This window comes from Pezoporus flaviventris, unplaced genomic scaffold (assembly GCF_033815535.1).
Source record: "Pezoporus flaviventris isolate CSIRO_AGI_PZ_B2104156 unplaced genomic scaffold, CSIRO_AGI_Pfla_v1 ptg000057l, whole genome shotgun sequence".
Lineage (NCBI taxonomy): Eukaryota > Metazoa > Chordata > Aves > Psittaciformes > Psittacidae > Pezoporus > Pezoporus flaviventris.
Genome location: NW_026892605.1, coordinates 6,701,493 through 6,723,814, shown reverse-complemented (window position 1 = coordinate 6,723,814; position 22,322 = coordinate 6,701,493). Strand labels below are relative to the sequence as shown.

Genomic DNA, 22,322 nt, shown 5'->3' with positions numbered 1-22,322 from the left:
TACCTGTACAACAAAAAGTCATGTAGTTTGATTTTAGTGTATCTGTTAAGAAATACTGTTTTGTATTGATCTTTTCTTTCGTTCTGAAACAGACCACAAAACACACCAGAAATCTTCTGAATGCCCTTTCCTTTCCACCTGATAAAGAAAACAAAGCAAATATATAACCCTTCTCCAAATCAAGGGTTGCCAGTTCTCCCATTTCCTTCCCAAGAGGGCCCACGTTATCCCTAGACTTTCTTTTCGTGGCAACATACCTACATAATCCATTCCCATTACCCTTGATGTCCTTGGCCAGGCTCAAGTCTATCTGGGCCTCAGCTTTCCTGACCTGATCTCTAGCTTCCTGGACAACGTCCCTGTATTCTTCCCAGGCCGCCTGTCCTCGCTTCCACATTCTATAAGCTTTTTTCCTTCATACCTGAGGAAGCAGTATGATCTTCCAAAAAATGCTCTGTAAATTCTTATTTTAACCCCAGCAAAAGAGTTTAGCTGCACTGACTCAAAGTGACTTATGCTGATTTAAACCAGTTGAAAATCCAGACCAATAAATTTAGACAACCTTTTGATAATACTCCCATTTAGAAAAAAACAGCAAAAGTCAATACGTTGAAGGGCAAAATTTGAATGTGACTGCAAATCCTACACTCAATGATCCTAGTAAACTTATTGCCTTAACAGCAGAGGTCTTAATGTGAGTTACATCAGAGTGATTCGTGTCAGCAACTCAGGGGTCCTAGTGACCATTGCACTTTGTGTGGAGATGGAATCCCTTGTGATCATTGTGCTATGTGCAAAGGGTATGATAAGTGTCCCTGTCAATACCACAGTGAGGAGGAAGAAGAAACAAGGAAATAATTCCCCTGGGTGAACCGCAATATTGTGAAGAGAAATGTTTTGTTCATTGTTTAAATTGCATGAATGTTCTTAGAAAAGGGGGGGGTAGGTAACTTAGAGGTATGTCCTGTTACAGAGTGTTGTGAAATCTGTGTGCTGAACAAATAAACACATAAGGAGTAGAATTTACGGGGGCTGAGATGGCGGTCAGACTTGTGATAGACATAATATTTCTTCACCTGGAGACAAGACCCCAACAACAGGTGGAGAATCCCGGGAAAAGAAGACAACAGGATTGGCTGGAACCCAAGAGGCTGGGGAAAAGAAGACAACAGGATTGGCTGAAGAAGCCCAGGAAAAGAAGACAACAGGATTGGCTGAAGAAGCCAAGGAAAAGAAGGCAACAGGACTGGCTGAAACCCAAGAAGCCCGGGAAAAGAAGACAATGGGATTGGCTGAAACCCAAGAAGCCCAGGAAACCAAAAAGTATAAGAGACTATCCCCAGAAGTTCCCCTTGTGTGCCTCGGGCGGAGCAGAGACCCCCCCGGCGCACCCAGCGCTGCTTGCTTATTGTCTCTCGATATTAATTATAATAAAAATCAATTAAAACAGATTGGCTAGATTGTTATAACATTAATCATAGCCTCTCAAGACCCACGGACTTATTAAAAAACAGGACCACAAACCAGAAGTCTTTCCAATTCCATTTCTTCTGATTAAATAAAATTCACTCTGATTTTAAATAATGGTCAGTACAAATAGGTTATATATTATTAGACTCCACATGAACTTTAATTATAACTAAAGAATCCAACTATAAAGGGAAAGCATGTAAGTATGGTTCATGCTTAAAGAAAAAAAAAAAATCACCAAAACCTAAGTAAGAGATTTCATGGGAAAACGAAAGTAGTTCATATTGCTATGTCCCTTCCAACTGAACCACTCTAGTGTAGTCTAGTCTAGTCTAGTCTATAGAAAAATTACAGATCTTAAAACACAATCTTATTAATATTTCTGCTACAGATTTGCAAAGATTTGCAGCCAGCATGAGATTAATATCCCATGCAATTCCTTTCATTAAGGTACTGCACATGAGAAATTTACTCCAGGCATGCCAACAGGATGAACATTTAGAGATCAATCAGAAGGAATTTTTAGCTGGAATAAAATAATCAGCCACATCAACACTCCGGTATAGGCAAGCAGAGTTAAACACAACTATAAAAAAAATTAAATTGTAACTACATAATAAAATGGATTAAAATATTTAATTTAAAAAAAAACACCTGCAATACCTGTTTCTGGAGCTGCCAAAATGCCAGTGAAGTGATGGGCTATTTAAACAGAACCTTGTAAATATGATGCAGCAGGGTGATGTAAATATGCCAAATTATAGTAAAGGTTTATGTGGAACTTATGCTGAAGCAAAACAGGTACTATGTATCTAATACCTGTCACTTCTGTGGACCTGATACCATCCTAACCAGGGAAAGTTACCGTCTCAGCAAAAACTGAAGTCTGATATTTGAAAGGATTTTACGCTTTTCAGGAAAAGCATAGGTTTAAGTTGCAGAAGAAAGGCAAGTATTACTTTGTGTCTAGTATAATGTAAAAGTATGTAATAAATAGTTTTCTTCTGCTGGATTCTAATGAAACTTGCATATAACTGTATGTTTATAACATTTAAAGCTTGGTAAATTCAAAATTCCTCGAAAATGTTCAAGGGGAACATCTGACCTGCAGTTAACGAATGTGCCCTGCTAAACGGTATGGGACCTATAAAAAAAGACCAAATACCACAGGCTAAGGAATTCAGTATTGCTCAAGAAAAGAGCTTCAATCCAGGAAATCTGCAATCCCAAACAATCAAGAACATACCAGATACCTGATTAAAGGGACCAGAGAATGAAAGAATATCTGTTTGCCTAACTATGATTCTGGTTGTCCTGGTATTACATTGCTCCATTAAATACTCTTTGGACAGATAGGGACTTTGTAACCTAGACCCTTGAAAGTATCAATAAAGAAAATAAAATGTGTGCGTGTCAAAGAATAATACATTAGATCATATTATCTCAAGCAAACAGGAATATACAAATGACTAAGTGAGCTAACAGCAAGAACCTACAGGCTCACCTTCATAAGCTCCAGTGTATGAGATATAAAAGTTGCCTGTGTTTTTATCTATACTCTGCTCTTACAACCATGACAACACAGAATCATAGAATCATAGAATGGTTGGGGTTGGAAAGGACCTTAAGATCATCTAGTTCCAACCTCCCTGTCATTGGCAGGGACACCTCACACTACACCATGTCATCCAAGGCTTTGTCCAGCCTGGCCTTGAACACTGCCAGGGATGGAGCATTCACAACCTCCCTGGGCAACTCATTCCAGTGCCTCACCACCCTCACAGTAAAGAACTTCTTCCTTATATTTAACCTGAACTTCCTCTGTTTCAGTTTAAACCCATTATCCCTTGTCCTATTGCTACACTCCCTGATGAAGAGTCCCCCTCCAGCACCCCTGTAGCCGCCCTTCAGATACTGGAAGGCTGCTATGAGGTCTCCACGCAGCCTTCTCTTCTCCAGGCTGAACAGCCCAAACTTTCTCAGCCCGTCTTCATACGGGAGGTGCTCCAGCCCTCTTACTGTCCTTGTGGCCCTCCTCTGGACTTGTTCCAACAGTTCCATGTCATTTTTATGTTGAAGACACCAGAACAGCATAGACTTAATTTCTACCTTGAAAATCACATTAGCTACTATAATTTCCTTGGTAACTACAAACTCAGTGGTCACTGAAAGAAAAAATCCCTGACCTACTTGTACATATACTGGAGATAGAATCAAATGCACCTACTAAGAAAGAAACCTAACAAAAAGCTCCTTAATATCTGAGGTTGCTAAAGAGCTTAAGCAAAAACAAGGCATAAGAATTAGAACAGGAGAGAGTATGCACTGTCTTCTGCTGGAACTCAGTGTTCATATGGACTACAGAAATCAAAGACATATCTATACTAGTAATACTTAGTTCAGTTCTAACAATCACATGTATAAAAAAGAAAACAGGAAGAATAAAAAAATAACAGAAGGAAGTTCAGACAGGAACTGTAATTATAATGTTAAAAATATAAGGAGAGGTATGGAAACAGGCACCATACAAAAGGGAAAAAAATTCTGGGCTCTGTAACTTAGAAAAGAATATGTGGGCTTATAAAACAACAAACGATATAATGAAAATATACTGGGCTGGTATCAATCAGAAACAAAAAACTAGCGAAAAACTGACAAAAAGAAATGCTTAAATATCCCTTTTTCTCAACTTTGTTCTTGTCCTGTTTACTATTAGGGGCTGAGCTCACATGGAGCGTTTCAGATGCCATATAGGTCTTTTCTCGCTGTTACCTAATAAGCTGTGTATCAGGAAACATAATTTCAATCAATATTCCAAAAGCTTCTTCCTTCCCCTTATGACATATCCAAGTTTCTCACCACACTCATAACTGACACAATCCTATCCTCTCCCCAGAACTGTACCCTCAGTTTCACCCAATTTCTCCATTCTTGTTCAGGCAGTATTTGTGAAGTACTGACTATTCAGAAGACAATGTCAGCTACTTGTGTCATTGTCAATCTATGTGTCCTTTTCCTTCTATCAGCCTTCCTTGCTGCTCTCCTCTACCCAGCAGCATTAGTAAGTAACTTTTACCTTTCCTTCAATTTCTCCATCCAACACAACAGAGCAGAGTCTCTGCATGTAAAGGAAGCCTCACAAGCACTGACTGGGAGAACTTAACATGAAACGTTCTTTACTGAGCTGATTATTCTGTAAATATAACAGATTGTTTCCTTTTTCTCAAGAATGGGTTATCAACTCCAATGAGAGACTGTGTATCAGGAAAATGAACAACAGCTTTGATCCAATATAGCCAATTCTATGTTCTTGTGTCTGAAAGGACTTAAATACCCCCTAAGGAAACACAACAGTTTTGTGTTAGCAACCATGTGCCTCAGTATAAATCCTAAGCAACAAGCATTGAAATAATCATTTTCTTGTATGTGGGCCTGTTAATACCCTGAAAAACCAGAACCGGTAATCCAAATCCAGATCCTCTCTGTATTATTCCCAGCCAACCTGAAGGTCTGTTAACAGGACAAACATTATTACCTCCAAAAGAATGTTTTATCTCTCAATGGAAGCATCACCAGTAACTACTTAGGTTTTATCAAGACTTCAGACTGGAAATGGAGACACCAAAGAGTATTAGCGAATCATAGAATCATAGAGTTGGAAAGGACCTTAAGATCGTCTAGTTCCAACCCCCTGCCGTGGGCAGGGACACCTTACACTAAATCATATCACCCAAGGCCTCATCCAACCTGGTCTTGAACACTGCCAGGGATGGAGCGTTCACAACCTCCCTGGGCAACCCATTCCAGTGCCTCACCACCCTAACAGGAAAGAATTTCCTTCTTATATCCAATCTAAACTTCCCCTGTTTAAGTTTTAACCCGTTACCCCTTGTCCTGTCACTACTGTCCCTAATGAAGAGTCTGTCCCCAGCATCCCTATAGGCCCCCTTCAGATACTGGAAGGCTGCTATGAGGTCTCCACGCAGCCTTCTCTTCTCCTCGCTGAACAGCCCCAACTTCCTCAGCCTGTCTTCATATGGGAGGTGCTCCAGTCCCCTGATCATCCTCGTGGCCCTTCTCTGGACTTGTTCCAACACTTCCATGTCCTTTTTATGTTGAGGACACCAAAACTGCACACAATACTCCAGGTGAGGTCTCACAAGAGCAGAGTGGAGGGGCAGGATCACCTCCTTCAACCTGCTGGTCACGCTCCTTTTGATGCAGCACAGGATACGCTTGGCTTTCTGGGCTGCAAGCGCACACTGCTGGCTCATGTTCATTTTCTCATCAACCAACACCCCCAAGTCCTTCTCCGCAGGGCTGCTCTGAATCTCTTCTCTGCCCAACCTGTAGCTGTGCCTGGGATTGCTCCAACCCAGGTGTAGGACCTTGCAACAAATCAGTTGAATGGTTTTTCTCATTTGTTCTAGTAATTTCCTGGATTTGGTTCTATCACTTCTAAAGCACTGAAACACAAATTAAATTGAAACACTGGTGCTTTAATAAAAGTAGTAATGGAAAAAAGACATGTTTTGCATTATTCAATAAACAATCTCAAAAACTGCACACCACTTACCAAGAGATCAAAAACCCCAACAGGCACTGAGGACTGTCTTTCTTAAGGTAGTAAGTTGTGTACTGCTGGCAAGTATTACAGAGTTTCTACAGTTAGGCCAAACTAGCTTGACTGAAATGAAACACCTTCTCTATTTACAGACAGAAGACAGCTGTGAGAGCCACTCTTCACTTTTCTCCGATGCAAGGCTACAACTTCATAGTTCGGTTATCTCTGCAGCAACTTCCTTGCTCTCTGAGCTAAGATGCGAACAGGCACAGGAGAAGGCACACAGCTACTACTCATTTCTTGAAAGCCACATGCTGTCTCCTGGAAGATGCAGTGAGCTATAAGGGAGCATTCTTAAGCACAGTCCAGCTTGTATGCTGCTTGTTAGATTACAGTAAGCTTCAGTAAAACAATTTTAAATATGATTATCTACTGTTGCTATCAAACAACAACTTGAATTTAGGAAGAATATCAATTCAAACACAGTGGTAATAGTTTTGGTTTGGTTCTCCGCCTAAGTTTAAACTAGGTTGTAATTTGAACACTTATGCAAAAGCACACTCAATGTATTGGGTTTTTTAAAATATCCATAGATCTTAAAGCCTACTCCTTTCTATTTGCTTGATTATCTTTGTATACAAAAGACATGCAATATACATACTATAGGAGCTAACAACAAGAACAAAATGCAGTCAAGTATGCAAAATTTTCTATATAATGAGTGTTGATTAGTTTCAGTAAAACTGGGCAAAAGTTTGATGTACTTCTGGCTAGTTGTTTCAGTTAGCACTATCTATTGATATCAATACTGCAGTGACACAAAGGTACATATCACAAATGTCTTTAGTTTTCATGTTCACAGATTGCTGCTGGGGCTGACAGTCTTTGACTTAATGGGTGAATTTGACTGATTGGTGAAAGCATAAAGTAATACGTTTGTTGGTTTGTATGTTTTTTTTTTTTAAATCCATGTGTATGTTGAATAATATACCCACTAACATAGAAAAAATCCGGACTTCATAACTTCAAAACTGGACTTCATCAAGAAGTGTGTTCAAGTTTGAATGTTTCACTTGTCCAACCTTGTTCAGAAAGTGATTTATGGATACTAGGTCACCCTCATGAGAAACTTAATGCACCGTAATCTAAAGGAATATAATTCACATGCAGAAGATTTGAGAACATAGGACTAAATTAATTTGATTTGCATGTTATACTTTTACACAATATGTTCCCAGTGACTAATCCTGAATTTATGTCTGAATCTGATCAAATAAATTAGACCTTCCTGGTACAAGGCATTTAGAATAGATGGACCAATGTTACACCTGTATTCTAAAACGGAATGAGAAAATTGAATTTGCCAGCATTTCAGATGGAAGAAAAAAGATCTACTACACAGCTGAAACACCTGGACATGTGTATTTGGGCCATGCATAGATGGACTGCTGCAAGATCAACAGCATCAGAAATATCTCAGAATAGTTATGCGTACACACCTAACTCACTTCGGGAACAGAGAAAGGCTGATTTGCCTATTTGTCCACAAATGACCCACACAGAAAGACTGCTACTGCTCTACCTATTCAGGATTGCAAATTATACCAGAAAGTGGCAGAGTAGTAGATAAGCAGAAGCAGAAGCTAAGCAGGGTCAGGCCCAGTTAGTACTTGGATAGGAGACCGCCTGGGAATCAGGTGCTGTAGGCTTTCCCACAGGACATCCTTGTCTCTAAATTGGAGAGACATCAATTTGATGGGTGGACCACTTGGTGGATAAAGAACTGCCTGGATGGTTGCACACAAAGAGTTGTGATCAATGTCTCAATGTCCAGCTGGAGACCAGTAACAAGTGGTGTCCCTCAGGGATCGGTGTTGGGACCAGTCTCGTTCAACATCTTTGTCACTGACATGGACAGTGGGATTGAGTGTGCCCTCAGCAAGTTTGCCGATGACACCAAGCTGTGTGGTTCGGTTGATATGCTGGAGGGAAAGAATGCCATCCAGAGGGACCTTGACCCCCTTGTAAGGTGGGCTGATGCCAACCTCATGAAGTTTAACCATGAGAAGTGCAAGGTCCTATACCTGGGTTCGAGTAATCCCAAGCACAGCTGCAGGTTGGGCAGAGAACAGGTTCAGAACAGCCCTGCGGAGAAGGACTTGGGGTGTTGGTGGATGAGAAAAACTTAAGACGAGCTGGCTTCAGTGTGCATTTGCAGCCCAGAAAGCCAACTGTATCCTGGGCTGCATCAAAAGGAGCGTGACCAGCAGGTCGAAGGAGGTGATCCTGCCCCTTTACTCTGCTCTTGTGAGACCTCACCTGGAGTATTGTGTGCAGTTCTGGTGTCCTCAACATAAAAAAGGACATGGAACTGTTGGAACAAGTCCAGAGGAGGCCACGAGGATGATCAGGGGACTTGAGTACCTCCCGTATGAAGACAGGCTGAGAAAGTCGGGGCTGTTCAGCCTGGAGAAGGGAAGGCAGTGTGGAGACCTCATAGCAGCCTTCCAGTATCTGAAGGGGGCCTATAAGGGTGCTGGGGACAGACTCTTCATTAGGGACTATAGTGACAGGATAAGGTGTAAAGAGAAGGACTTGGGGGTGTTGGTTGATGAGAAAATGAACATGAGCCAGCTACAGTGTGTGCACACAGCCCAGAAAGCCAACCACATCCTGTGCTGCATCAAAAGAAGCGTGACCAGCAGGTCAAAGGAAGTGATCCTGGCCCTCTACTCTGCTCTTGCGAGACCTTTGAGGATTGTGTGCAGTTCTGGTGTCCTCAACATAAAAAGGACAAGGAACTGCTGGAAAAAGTACAGAGGAGGGTCACAAGGATGATCAGGGGACTGGAGCACCTCCCGTATGAAGATAGGCTGAGAAAGTTGGGGCTGTTCAGCCTGGAGAAGAGAAGCTGCATGGAGACCTCATAGCAGCCCTCTGGTACCTGAAGGGGGCCTACAAGGATGCTGGGCAGGAACTCTCATCAGGGACTGTAGCAATAAGACATGGGATAATGGGTTTAAACTGAAACAGGGAAAGTTCAGGTTAGATATAAGGAAGAAGGGTGTGAGGGTGGTGAGGCACTGGAATAGACTGCCCGAAAAAGTGGTGAACGCTCCATCCCTGGCAGTGTTCAAGGCCAGCTTGGACAGAGCCTTGGGTGACATGGGTTAGGGTTAGTGGGGTTGGAACTAGATGATCTTAAGGTCCTTTCCAACCCTAACTATTCTATGATTCTGTGATTCTGTAACTTGCAGAAATTTACTGGCCAACTGTTACAGCATTTAGTTGTTCTAAAGAAAAAAAAACAACTTGGACTCTACTTCTACTCCCTAAATTAGGGATAGCTGGTCAAGTTCATTCATATTAATGAGCTCTAGATTAAATCTTTAATCTAATTCACATCAAACTCATTTCAGAATCCGGGGTATTTAACAAAAGCATTGATTTTTCTACTTGAAAAGCAAAGAAAAACTGCCATAAAGCTACAGATAGAAGACAAACCAAGAGAGAATAAAGACAGATTTATTTGTACAAAAGTAGGAAAAAGGCAAGGAGGGGAAAAAAGGTCGAGATGTAGACTATGAATTAGGAAAAGTATCATGCTTCATTTATTCCCCTGATGTTCTGATACAAAATCTTAACAGGAAAGTGGCCACTCTCAGAAATGCAGCAATAAAAGTTTCAAGTTTCCTGTAACAGCCTCAAACATGCTGCAAAACATCTGAACCCTCTTTAATAAGAAACATCTTACATACAGATTTTTTTCTGTAACTTAGATGAAATGGTAAAAACGGTAAATCTAGTCGAGAAAATCAGGGATTTTAAATAATCAGATATAAAGAAGAAAGAAATGAGAGCACGGAAAAAAAAAAAAGAATGGAGTATCAGAAAAGAACAATCAAAACCTGACAAAATCCATTGTCTTTGCCAGGTTATCCTCAGCAGGAAAAATAAAACCACCAAGCAAGAAAATAGATCACGAGATAATGTCAGAAGCAATATCACTATGATAATCAGATGCATCTCATTTCATAGTTTGCTCCAGTTCCTCACTTCTCTGTAGGAGGCACAGGGCAGTATTACTATTGAAAACAGTTAATCTGACATTATCTGCAAATAACATTGATTCTTTTTTTTTAATGGCCTTTTAACACCTCAGGTGATACTGACACAAGAAAAATATGCTGTTAATACCTGGATTTTAACAATTAAAACATAGGTCAAAGAAAGATATTTAATCGCCTTTGATGTTACGTGACAATACATGAAAAAAAGCATAAAAAAGTCCAGAAATTCTGCCAAAACATGTAAAATTTACTTGTTCATTTATTCATTCTTACTTATTATGAAGCTTCAACTGAAGTGTAGCATTCTGTTTTCCTTTAGAAAAAGAAAAATATTTTAAGTTTGAACAGAAAATAATTAACTTGTAACTTTCAAATTCCTTCCCCACTCAGCAAAAATCAATTTGGCATTTTACCCTCGCTCTTAATTTATCTCAGTTCCATTTGGATATTGATTCTTCTAGCCAAAAAAAAATGGGATGAAATAACATGTGTATGTTGGAGTGTGAGTTTACTTCAGTGACACATGCATTCATTCCTTTTACTAGAGAAGAACACTGTGCTTGAAACTGTTGAGAACTATTCTGAATCTTGGTGGTCTATAAACTTTCTTATCAGTGGGAAATTTGTAGTGGCATATTTGTGTTTGAATTTCAGCCTGAGTATAAAGCTACAACAAAGATCAAAAAGATTGCTGGAGTTCATTGTATTTCAATTGCCTCTTCCTCATTTCAAAGCTTACAGAAAAACATGTCACATTACTTTCTTTGCTAGTATCTATTTTATATAAACATTTACTTACACAAATGGAGTCTTTTGATCCATCTAACTGGGAAATGCACTCACTTGTTAGAATAATCCAAATCTGACATTTAAATTGGGTATATTTCATCTGTGTTTTTGCTTTTCCACTACTCTTAAGGGACACCTGCACAGTGAAGAACAGACAGATCTTGTTCATCCCTGATAAGCTCACAGAGGCTTAGCTATAATATAGTCTTGCTTAATCCTCATTGGTTTTGCCTACTGAGCACAAGGCTGTTGCCTTGACAACACAGCTGCAGTTGCCACAGCATCCAGAGCCACATGTGATGTCCAGGTTTACGGCATGGCCCAGTTGAAAATCTATTATTCAGTGCTATTTTGTACAAGTCAAGGCTAAAAATAAAATCAGTGAAAATCTTCCATACATTCTATGTCTTCTCTTACAACCTTTCGTATTACTTACTTACAAAGACATTCCCTATATGGGATGGACACTTTTGACACCCAGGAGCCATGAGAATTCTTGGCGCGCAGAGTCTAAGGGAATTCTTTATTCAATGCATGTCATTTACATGTAATACGCAAGTAAGAATTAATCATCAGGTGGTGATACAAGATAACAGACAGAATTAGGAAACGTATAAAAATGCAGGAATCTGGAAAGTAAAGACATCACAAATGGAGACAATTCTAATTTTTTTTAACTTTTTGATCCCAACACCAACCCCCCCCCCCCCCCCCAAAAGGAACTGACATATATTGCACCCAATTAACTGGTTTTGAAGTAGAAAATCATGCTAGACTATGCAAAGCCCACCATATTTTTTTTTTATGCCTCACCTCACATCTTAGCCATGGCAGGCAACTGTTTATCCTCTTGATGCTAATTCAGGACAGAAGCAAGGCACAGAATTTCAACATTATTGACAGTTAGGCATTGAAATAACTGCTGAAGGCTATGTGGAATAATGCACGAATTCTGGATGACCTTCAAGGTTGCGCATTCTACTTTAAAAAACAGTAAGTGCATGGAAATTCTATAGCCACATACTATACAGAAAAGGTGATTTGATGATAACAGCATTATAACTCATTACTGAAGTTCAGAATAAATCAATCTACAGTAATCTGTCACACTGGCAATTTTAAAGATGCATGTATTCTGGAGCTTCACAGACATAGAGCAGACTAGCTCAAGAGCTACACATACAAAGTTCCAGTGCCCAGCTAAGTAGATGTAGTTTGTTTCTATGAAACACAAGAACACCTCCTATCTGTCTTCCAGTGAGTTCTGGGCTTATGTCCTCTTTGTATGAGCACACACACAACTTAGTCCTTAGAAGTTACAGGTGCACTCATCACTTAACTGTCATGAGTTTATGCATGACTCTCCAGCAGACTAGTTGTTCTAGAACAGAACAAGTCCATGTTCTAAACTCTTCCAAACAGGCTGACTGCAAGCAAACTGCCAAGTGGGAATGACCAACAGCCTATACAAACTCCCTAACTCTGGAAATTTTTAGCAATGCCCTGGGCAAAACTCAGTTTGAAAAAAAAAATAAAACAACATGGACAACTGAATCCAGTGTGGGGGAAAGTTCCCTGGCACTCTGTAACCTACTAAGATTCACATAACCAAGGAAGTGAGACCTCATGTGGCATAAAACCTTCTGACCCTAGAGCTTGGGAGGTTGCTATCCGGCATTTGCCTGTCAATAAAGCAACATTGTTGTGAACAGCAGCACCAAACAAAATCTACTGAATATAGAACTAAAATGAAATGTAGCCTCTTTCAAGCATTAGAAATAATAATAGTGGCCTGTGGTGTTTAGAAACTCCAGAACAAAATGAGTCTGATGGAATTTAAAATTGACAAACAAACCAAAAATTTGAAGCCAAAACCACATGATTTACACAAACAGAAGCCAAAATTCCTCTGTTGTTTCAGAGGCCATATTTCCAAATTAGTGCTGTAAGTTATGTCCCATCATTTGACTCATCTCTAGTAAAAAAAGCTGAGAATTCCGAATTAGCCTAGAGAACAAAGATTTCACAGGAATATTATTTTTTTTTTCTTTTTCCGAGAAGGAGGAGCATTATTACTACTGTAAATCAACAGACCTACTGAGCCTCTGATATTTGTCCTAGAAATATTTCAGAATGAGTATGAAGTAAGGGTCAGCAAAAAGTTGCTGAGATTGTACAAGCCGACCTACAAAGCTATTTGTACTACCTGGAAGCATACAGCTACAAATAATAAATGAAATATAGCAAATGAAGAACACGGAAAGGTACACAGATAATGGTTAATGCCTGATAAGTCACAGTCATACAGCACTAACTGATAGGCACAAGATATTGCAAGCTGTAATTTATAATGTTCTATCAGTTTCAGTTGACTTAGTAAGTTTCGGATCTTCTCTGGGTATCTGATTTGTTCCGAATCATTAAGATTTAGATATTTGGATTAAAATTCTAGTCTCACATTAATCAAGAGCAAAAGTTCAATGAAAAACTAAAAGTGGATATAGACAGGTGAGGAATAGAATGAATACAGAATCATACAAACATAGAATAGTTAGGGTTGGAAAGGACCTTAGGATCATCTAGTTCCACACCCCCTACCATGGGCAGGGACACCTTACGCTAAACCATATCATCCAAGACTCCATCCAACCTAGTCTGGAACACTGCCAGGGATTCACAACTTGGAGCATTCACAACTTCCTTGGGCAACTCATTCCAGTACCTCACCACCCTCACAGTAAAGAACTTCTTCCTTATATCTAACCTGAACTTCCCCTGTTTAAGTTTTAACCCATTACCCCTTGTCCTGTCACTACTGTTCCTAATGAAGAGTCCATCCCCAGCATCCCTATAGGCCCCCTTCGGATACTGGAAGGCTGCTATGAGGTCTCCATGCAGCCTTCTCTTCTCCAGGCTGAACAGCCCCAACTTTCTCAGCCTGTCTTCATACGGGAGGTGCTCCAGTCCCCTGATCATCCTCGTGGCCCTCCTCTGGACTTGTTCCAACACTTCCATGTCCTTTTTATGTTGAGGACACCAGAACTGCACACAATACTCCAGGTGAGGTCTCACGAGAGCAGAGTAGAGGGGCAGGATCGCCTCCTTCAACCTGATGGTCACGCTCCTTTTGATGCAGCCCAGGGTACGGTTGGCTTTCTGGGCTGCAGGCGCACACTGCCAGCTCATGTTCATTTTCTCATCGAGCAACACCCCCAAGTCCTTCTCTGCAGGGCTGCTCTGAACCTCTTTTCTTCTTTAGTGGTGGACTTTGCAGTCCTGGGGTAGAGGTTGGAGTTGATGACCTTAAAGGTCTTTTTCAACCTAGCTGATTCTATGATTCTGTGATTCTATGCTATCTCCTTTATTTATGTTGAATGATCAGTATTACAGTCTGTAATCTCAGCAAAGCCTTAACAAAATCATTACGAACTTTGCAGCTAGCAGAGCAAAGCGATGGTAAGAAACCATGGTATGTAAGGGGATCACTCCATGAATTCCTATCTAGTGGGAAAGACAACACCAGAAAAAGCCAAAAAAAAAGATATTTTGAAAATTTATCAAGTGGACAATAATGGCTGGCATAGAAAGGGAGGGAGGGAGTATTGGGGTGCCAGACTGAAACATTTGAAAAGAAGTTTTACGGTGGATATAGAAATGAGACGGTGACAAGCTACACACAGCACCAATATTTTACATAAATACACAGTGAATAAGGCTATGTATTTCAAACTTCAGAAAAACGATTTTACAATAATTAAGAAAAAATGTCAAAAAAGAAAGCAAATGTATTTGTTAGTCTGTAGCTGAATAAGGAAGGTGATGTTTTAAAAATACTGTTCAGTAAGTATAGGAAAAATAAAATCATAGTCAATCTAGCCAGATTCCTTACACTACAAAGTTATGCAGTGCTGTAATGCACAGGAGAAATTCTATACAGAAATTATTTTATTGGTTTAAATTTTTTCAGACTATTCTGACAGTGGCAGATTTTTTTATCTGACTACATATCAACTAATCTAATACAAAACCAGTAAGCTGTTAAAAACTTTTCATGTGTGTGTGCACTGACTTACTTAACAGAAACTCACTATGTGCCCAGAACAAGTCAGTGTTCTAACCTAACTTGCAATTCAATGCTAATGACTGCAGAACAAGAATGGGCTGAAGATGGCATCCTGGCTCCATTACCATGTGGCAAAAGCATTGCCAGGAACAAAGCAAGAAACAAGAGTGAGGTAAGTCTGGAGAAACAGGGAGTTTTGCTTTGTCCCCTGCTGACCTGGAACTTTATAGTAGATGTTCACAGAAAGGTGACTTGGTGATTTTAGTTTAGACGGAGCAAGAATAAAGTAAGTCAAGAAGCAGACAAAAGCTTGACCTCATGGTTAACGGATTTCAGATGTTAGAGCCTGAATAAGGCATTGCAATGGATCTTGTGGTAAAAACACTTGCAAGAAGATTTAATCAATTGACACAAGAGTTTGTTTCTTAGCAACACAGGTCACCAAGAATACATCACTCGACTCATATAATTGATCTTCTGTTGAATACGGTTAAATTTAGGTTTTCGATTTTTCCTCTCAAATATCTGAAGTATAGAAGCTTACATGAAAAAAAAAGATAAGGTTTAGCACAGCTATGAACACAGCCTCTCCGACAATGACTTTCCATTTTCAGGAACAGTGGAACTGAAAATGTAAAGAAAATTATAGTGGGTTTGAGAGTTTCTGGGCGGAATTTGTTGGTTTTTTTTTAAACACCCAACAAACTGTAGCAAGTGTTCTCCATCTTTCTGGGCCATATTTGTCAAATTAGATGTACGAATTTAAAACTATGAATTCTATTGCTTTCAGAAGCAAAAATATGATCTGACTTATTTTCCTACAGACTTATGGGCTACATATTAAATAACCAATACAGATAATTGGGACCTTTGAAAGAATGCATTAAGAGAGACAATATCAATTTTCTAAGATATCAAGATAGTAGAGTGATAAGGTAGATACAGTAGGCCTAGTAAAATAAGCACAATAAACCAAGTGCATTTGGTGAATGCTATCTGCGCTTTAGTCTCCTCATGTTTCATAAATTAGAAAAAGTCTAAATCCCAAAATCTGAAAATTTTTAAAAACTTATTTTGAATAAAATACTGCCTATACCAAACTATTAATAAGTCGTTATCTGCTCATTTCAATTCTGGGAAAGTTATTACTTACACAGATAACTGAACCACACAAAATTTGCATACTGCAGATGTAAGACAGTGAAGAGAGACTAAGTGGCTTTCAGAAAATGACATTTAAAGTATTACTGAAAAGACTGTTCACCCTGTAAAGACTATGAGCACCTTACACTATCAATACTCTGTGAAATTAGTGTTATAAAATACTTTACACATTTCAAAAATAATGTAAATACACAACAAAAATGGCAATTACCCATTCCAAACCTTAATGATACAGAAACAGAAGTCTCCCTAGGAGTGTCATTTTTATGAGAAATGCAACTACATATAGAAAGACAGCTAAGGTTATTAGACAAAGATGTACCTATAGGGAAGCCCCAGAGTTAATTATTAGATATTCTGAAACAAACAACTTCAAACACAGCTTTATTTGCATCATGTATTTTATATTCATAGCAGATTAAAAAAAACCACCCCTAAATCTATAGCTCAGAAAGGAACTTAATTTTCATAATGACCTTAAAAAGCACCAGCTGATAAACACAGAAAATAGTAAATATAAATGCTTAAAAAAGAATAATTACTAATGTGAGCAATCTGATTTCAAATTCTTTAAAAAGAATGACTAGTGAATGAAAACCAAGCTTACAGCCTCACTCCTGTTGTAGGCTAGCACATACTGGGCAAGATAAAAGCAAAAGCAAAGTTAAGTGAATATAAGGCTTTCTGCAACAGAAGAAGGAATAAGAAAGAGGAAAAGATAATTAACTGAAAAAAACTTCAAACAATCAGGGTTAATTCATGCTTAACAACAACAACAAGATTCTTACCTGGCAGTTCATGTTTATATCCCTAGAAGAACTCCAAATCCCTAAGTTCATACAATCATATTCATGTAAGAATGGAAATATAAATGACATTTAAATACATTTATAATAATGTTAATGTATGGAAACTAATGCTAAAAATGAAGTTAAAAATAAAATAATATGTTGATAACAATTACTATTTTATTACAAGCAGGACTTGTCACAAGTGAGTGTCTTTCCTAGCACATATAGTAGTAGTATGCATCCTGCCAGCTAACCAAAGTCATCCAGTCAGAACCATGAACACCCCCTTCAAACATGAGCTACTCAGGATTCCAAATCCATTGCCTCTTCTTGTCTTCGAACAATGTATTTATGTCCTCTCTACTGCAGTCTCTGCTACCATCCTAGCTCACCAAGAAATTCTTCTGAAAACTCTATTTTTATTTCCTGAAGTTATTAAGAATGTACATTAATTAGACTGTAACACAGACCAGTTGAAAGATGCTGATACTTTTGTGAAAGTATTACAAATCTAATTCATAATTTTAGCTGGAAAAGTTAAGAAGGAAGTTTTTCTTTTGTAATTTATCTGAAAACAGCTTTTCTGTACTTAATTAACTGGCATTTAAAAACAAAATTTTCCTCATGGTAGGAAATTCACTCAAAAACAAGCATTCCTAAAAATACAGAAAACAGTGAATTTTCTTTATCTACAACAGAAAAAACAGAGATAAAATGGTTAGATGGCTTACATCATGTCACAGAGTTAGGAGCTTGGGCAGGAGAAGGTCTTGCTTCAACCTTCTTGTTTCAAAAACTCTGGATTCTTTCAGCCACCAATATCTAAAAGGAGAATTAAGCATAGGTTAAAAAGGGAGCAGTAGTACAGACAGAAGATTTTCCATTTCCTAAAAACCAGTGAAGCTTTCAGCATTACAAAATGCATTTTTTTAATGTGATGGTGACAGATTTTTCTTTTTGTCATAATTAATGATGCCTTGTCAGGTGTGTTCAAGTAATTACCAAAAGTCTTAACAGCAAAATGAAGCAACCCAAATTGCCAGCATTTCCACATACCTGTCATACAGGTTTTCAATCATCACAGCTCCTATTTCAATTCTTGTATCATAATTAACCCTCATTAGGGCAACATTATGACATGCAAGTAATTCCACTAATTTTAATTGTCTCACAGTAATTCATGTTTAACTACCTGCTTGTCTCTGTATTCCTTCATTATACTTTTTCTACACAACAATATTTTTTTGGATTGCATAGTTATAAAGACATTACATACTTCAAAGAATGAAGTTTCCAGATGTGGCCGGCACATTGTACAAGGAACACAGACATAGAGTAATATCTTTTCACCTCATCTTCCTCCCACTAAAGTAATTCTTCTAAAAAGCACTAGAGAATCTCAAACTCCTCAGTGATGGGATATGTTATGTTAAATTTGTAGAATTTCAGCATTCTTTCAGATGCAAATGGAGAAATAAAACCTACAAAATGTCTTACATAGTCTGTAAAGTAACACTTTGTAACGGGCAAAGTGATTGTCTCTGGTTGATGGAATTAGTAATTTTAGAAAACATTGCTAACTTAGGACAATTCAACTAATGTAAACCAAAATATTCTTCACAATGAACACATTTCAACATAACACAGCAAATCTATTACAATTTCCTACTATGAAATTAGAGATTCAACAGTATTAAACACCTTGTATCTTTTTGCATTTTCAGAATTAAACAACACAATGAAATTCCACACCAGAAAATTCATCCTTACAGCAATTTCAGTGCTGTTAATTTAAAAAAAAATAGATTGTCTTAAGGTTATTAGATAAGCAGTACCCAAAGTTTAGAAAGCCCAGAAAAGTAATTATAAGCATCAACCAACTTTTTTTGCTAGGCAGTATATTATTACCTGAATATACTCAAAGAATTATTAGTTCTAACAAATTTGAGGAAGTCTGACAAAAATGATTAATACTGAGAGAAAGAAAGAATTAAAAAACAGAATATGTCTTTTTTTAATTTTTTTCAGTTCTAGACATGTTAAGCAAAAATAGCTAGTAGCTTGATAATTATTTGATAATCACTGGATCTGAGTTTGCAGGTCAGTTTTCACATTACTTGCAGTGAGAAGTAAGACGTATCACCAAGAATGAAAAATACTTTAAAAGAATTGTTCTATACGATATTCTGCTGATTGTCCAGAACTCATAGACCCTTGTTAACTAGCATATTAACTACACCACAACTTATACAGTCCAGCTTTTCAACATGCAATGACAGCTGATGCAACACAGTGGTCATTCACTTGCAGCTACTAAGCAACAACCAAATAATTATCTAATTTTTTTTGTATATTTCTGCTTTCCTGTTTATTATTGCCTTCTAGGTTCATAGGTTCAATGTCACTTCACTTTCAGTTTTTCAGAAATGTCAAAGTTTTTATTAACAGATTACAGTCACACTTCAATAATCTTACATGATATACAAGACCTCCTAATGAAAAATATAAGCCCATATAAATGATTTTAAAAAAACCTCAAAGAAACCACAAATAGTTTTTTTTCTCTCTTGCTGACTGTGCAGCAACTGGATTTTTTGTAATCCTGATGTGCTTACTATCTGTAATATTCTAGTAGTAACAGGATCAAAAAGACTGGAGCAAATGTAATACATTTGTTTCCTAATACAGTCTTCACAATGTTATCAGAGAAGATCACCCCCCCCTAAGCAGAGGATTAAAAATATTTACAACTGGTCAGTAACTGTCTCATCTATAATAGTTCGTTGGGCCTAAAGGCAAGACACACACTGATACAGTACGGAATGTAATAAGAAATTACAGTACTCTCAGCGTGAGGAAAAAAAAAAAATTAAGGGTATTTAAGAAAATCTTATGACTCCCATCAGTTAATCACAACAGGCACCCCACGGCAATACATTATTCTCCCTATTTCTTTGCCTAGGATGTTCTGTTTCAACCTCCATGACCAATATAAATCTCCCTCTTGCCCCCTTTCTTCTTTTCTTCCACCTCTGTTATTGTTGTATACATCTTTTCCCCCTGTTCGGCAAACCCTAGCTTCTTCAATCTTCCACTTTTATCAGAGTTGCCAGTCTCTCAAGCAAAGTGACTGCCATCCCATGGCTTCCTCATTGCTTTGTGTCCCCTTCATGGCTCCAAGTCATACCCTCCTCATTCACTCTGCTCCTGACTATGAAACCATCTTCACAGTTGCATGGAACCTTCCCTCCCTCCCTCCCTCCCTCCCTCCCTCTTCTCCCAGCACCTCCTCCCAACAGAAATGCTATGTTTTCAATGGAAACTGGCTTGGCTTTCACTTTTTTAATATAGAGTGGCAGGATACCTCCTGCCTTGTATATTAACTTAGTACGTGCAATACACATATTGTACTGTCTCAGTACAGGTCCTTTTCCTATTTTTTCTGCTTCATTTAACAGTAAGAAGTGAAGTTTTCAGCAGGCCTGAATTTTGCACTTCCAGAAGTATACAAAGAGGTGGCTTTCCTGTCATTTTGCTGGAATTAGCACTGCGTATCTTGGAGGAGGGGTTGAAAACATAAACAGAGAAGGATACATTAATGGAAAAATCCAAAGAAGGAAGAAAGAAACAAGCTGCTCCTTGCATCTCCTTTGTGATGTTACAAAATAGTGTATTTGCCATTCCTGGTTGTTGCAAAAAGTATTTAATAATTTGTCATATCAACTGGCTAGAACATGTCTTGGGGCTTCTAGTCCACTGGGAAAGAAGATTTTGACTGTCTGCTACAAGATCTATCAGATTAGTCAAGTCTTGTCTTCTGATGGTGAACAGCCAAATTTCTATCCCAGTCATACACTTGGAAGTATAATGGTGACTGATCTGCTGCAAAATTCACCCACAAACTCACTATCTGGTTTACCTACCGTGATATAATTATGAATGCAAATCATACTATCTGCTAAGAGAAAGATGCATAGTTTTTCTCATACCAGTCTCAAAGTCAGCAGAAACTTAGCCAACCCAGAATTTAACGGACAATCAAAGATTTTGTGATTACATGTGCAAATCTTTTGGTTGCTCTGGCTGTTGCAGAAAACCTTTGCTGTACTTCAAGATTCAGTTGCTGGCCCAGCTGAAGTAGCTTCCCTTCTTTGAATTATACACCAGCATCATCATGGTGAAATGATAGAGGCGTTTGAAGCGTATCCACCCAGCCACACTCCATAATAATTGCATTTCCAAACAACCATGTTCTCTAATTTGGTAGAGGAACAACCTACCTGTGTTCGTGGCCAAACAACAACAAAAGTTTAATTAATTCTGCTGCCTGGCAGCTTAGTCCTTAATAACTTTTCCAGAAAATGAACAGGAAGTAAATATAAGTTGCTATGAAAATCTTGTTATCTCACTCAAGCTTCCTTTTTAGCTCCCTATACGTGGGACCTATATTTATAGTCAATTTCATCAACTCTCAAAATCTGATGTTGAATATTCTCAATAAATACTCTTGCATAATATTGTACAGGTAGTATCTATCAGCAACTGGTTAGAGAAGTTTCAATTGTACTCAACTTCATTTAACTAATTTGTTACAACATTTTGAAGAATGCTACATGCAAGTTATACATGCTGCTTTGTTTGGGATGTTACAATTAATATCTACTATCTTGAGCCAAGACAGGCAAGCTAAATGGGTTACTGCAAACAATAATGTAAAGAGTAATGTCATTGATGTGGTTAGATGAAAAGCTGCACTAGATCAATAACAAATTCTGGAAAAATTAGTCCACATGCAAGATAAGGTGCAAAATACAGCCAAGAGAAGCTAAGTTGAGAAATACTTTGTAGAGATGCACAGAAACTTAATCCTTTCAAATGGCAGACTAACAGAGGTAATGAAAAAAGTGCAGCTGTTTGTTTCATAAGCAAAACTATAATTAAATGCAATTAAAGATTTAAACTAATATGAATCAGTTCAAATATTAACTGCCAAAGTTTTAGTCAAATTAATATCTGAAGAGCAATTGGCATTATCTACAGATCACTACTGAAATGATTAGCATGTCAGTAACTTATACTAAAATTGGTGGTGAGGATTAGTTTAGACTCATGCCATGTTCCTTTTTTGGTTCTGCTGTTACTTCAAGTAGACAGAAAGAAATTGAATTTCGGAAGAAAGCTACGGTTATGCTATGTAAACTGTTATGTGTTACATAGAATGTACATCATGTATTATTCAGATTTTCATTTTTTATAAAATAACACTGTCTTGGTACATTCAGTTCATCATCTAAACAATATTCCATAATGCTTTGTAAGACTTCAGAGACAGTTGCTCAAGACATAGTGTACCCATGTTTTGATCAATCTCTTCAAAACACAGATCAAATAGTTCAGGGACTGAGACTGTC

The 22,322-nt window shown here is 38.2% G+C and overlaps 1 protein-coding gene across 3 annotated transcripts in view; it reads right to left on the bottom strand.

Annotated features, from left to right (window-relative positions):
- The window catches only part of PRLR (prolactin receptor), a 150,198-nt gene that overhangs the window by 114,555 nt on the left and 13,321 nt on the right, over window positions 1-22,322 (bottom strand). For all 3 annotated transcript variants that reach the window (XM_061469513.1, XM_061469515.1, XM_061469512.1), the window contains one exon: window positions 17,643-17,733. The gene's annotated coding sequence lies outside the window, so the exon portion shown is untranslated. The remainder of the gene's footprint in view (window positions 1-17,642; window positions 17,734-22,322) is intronic.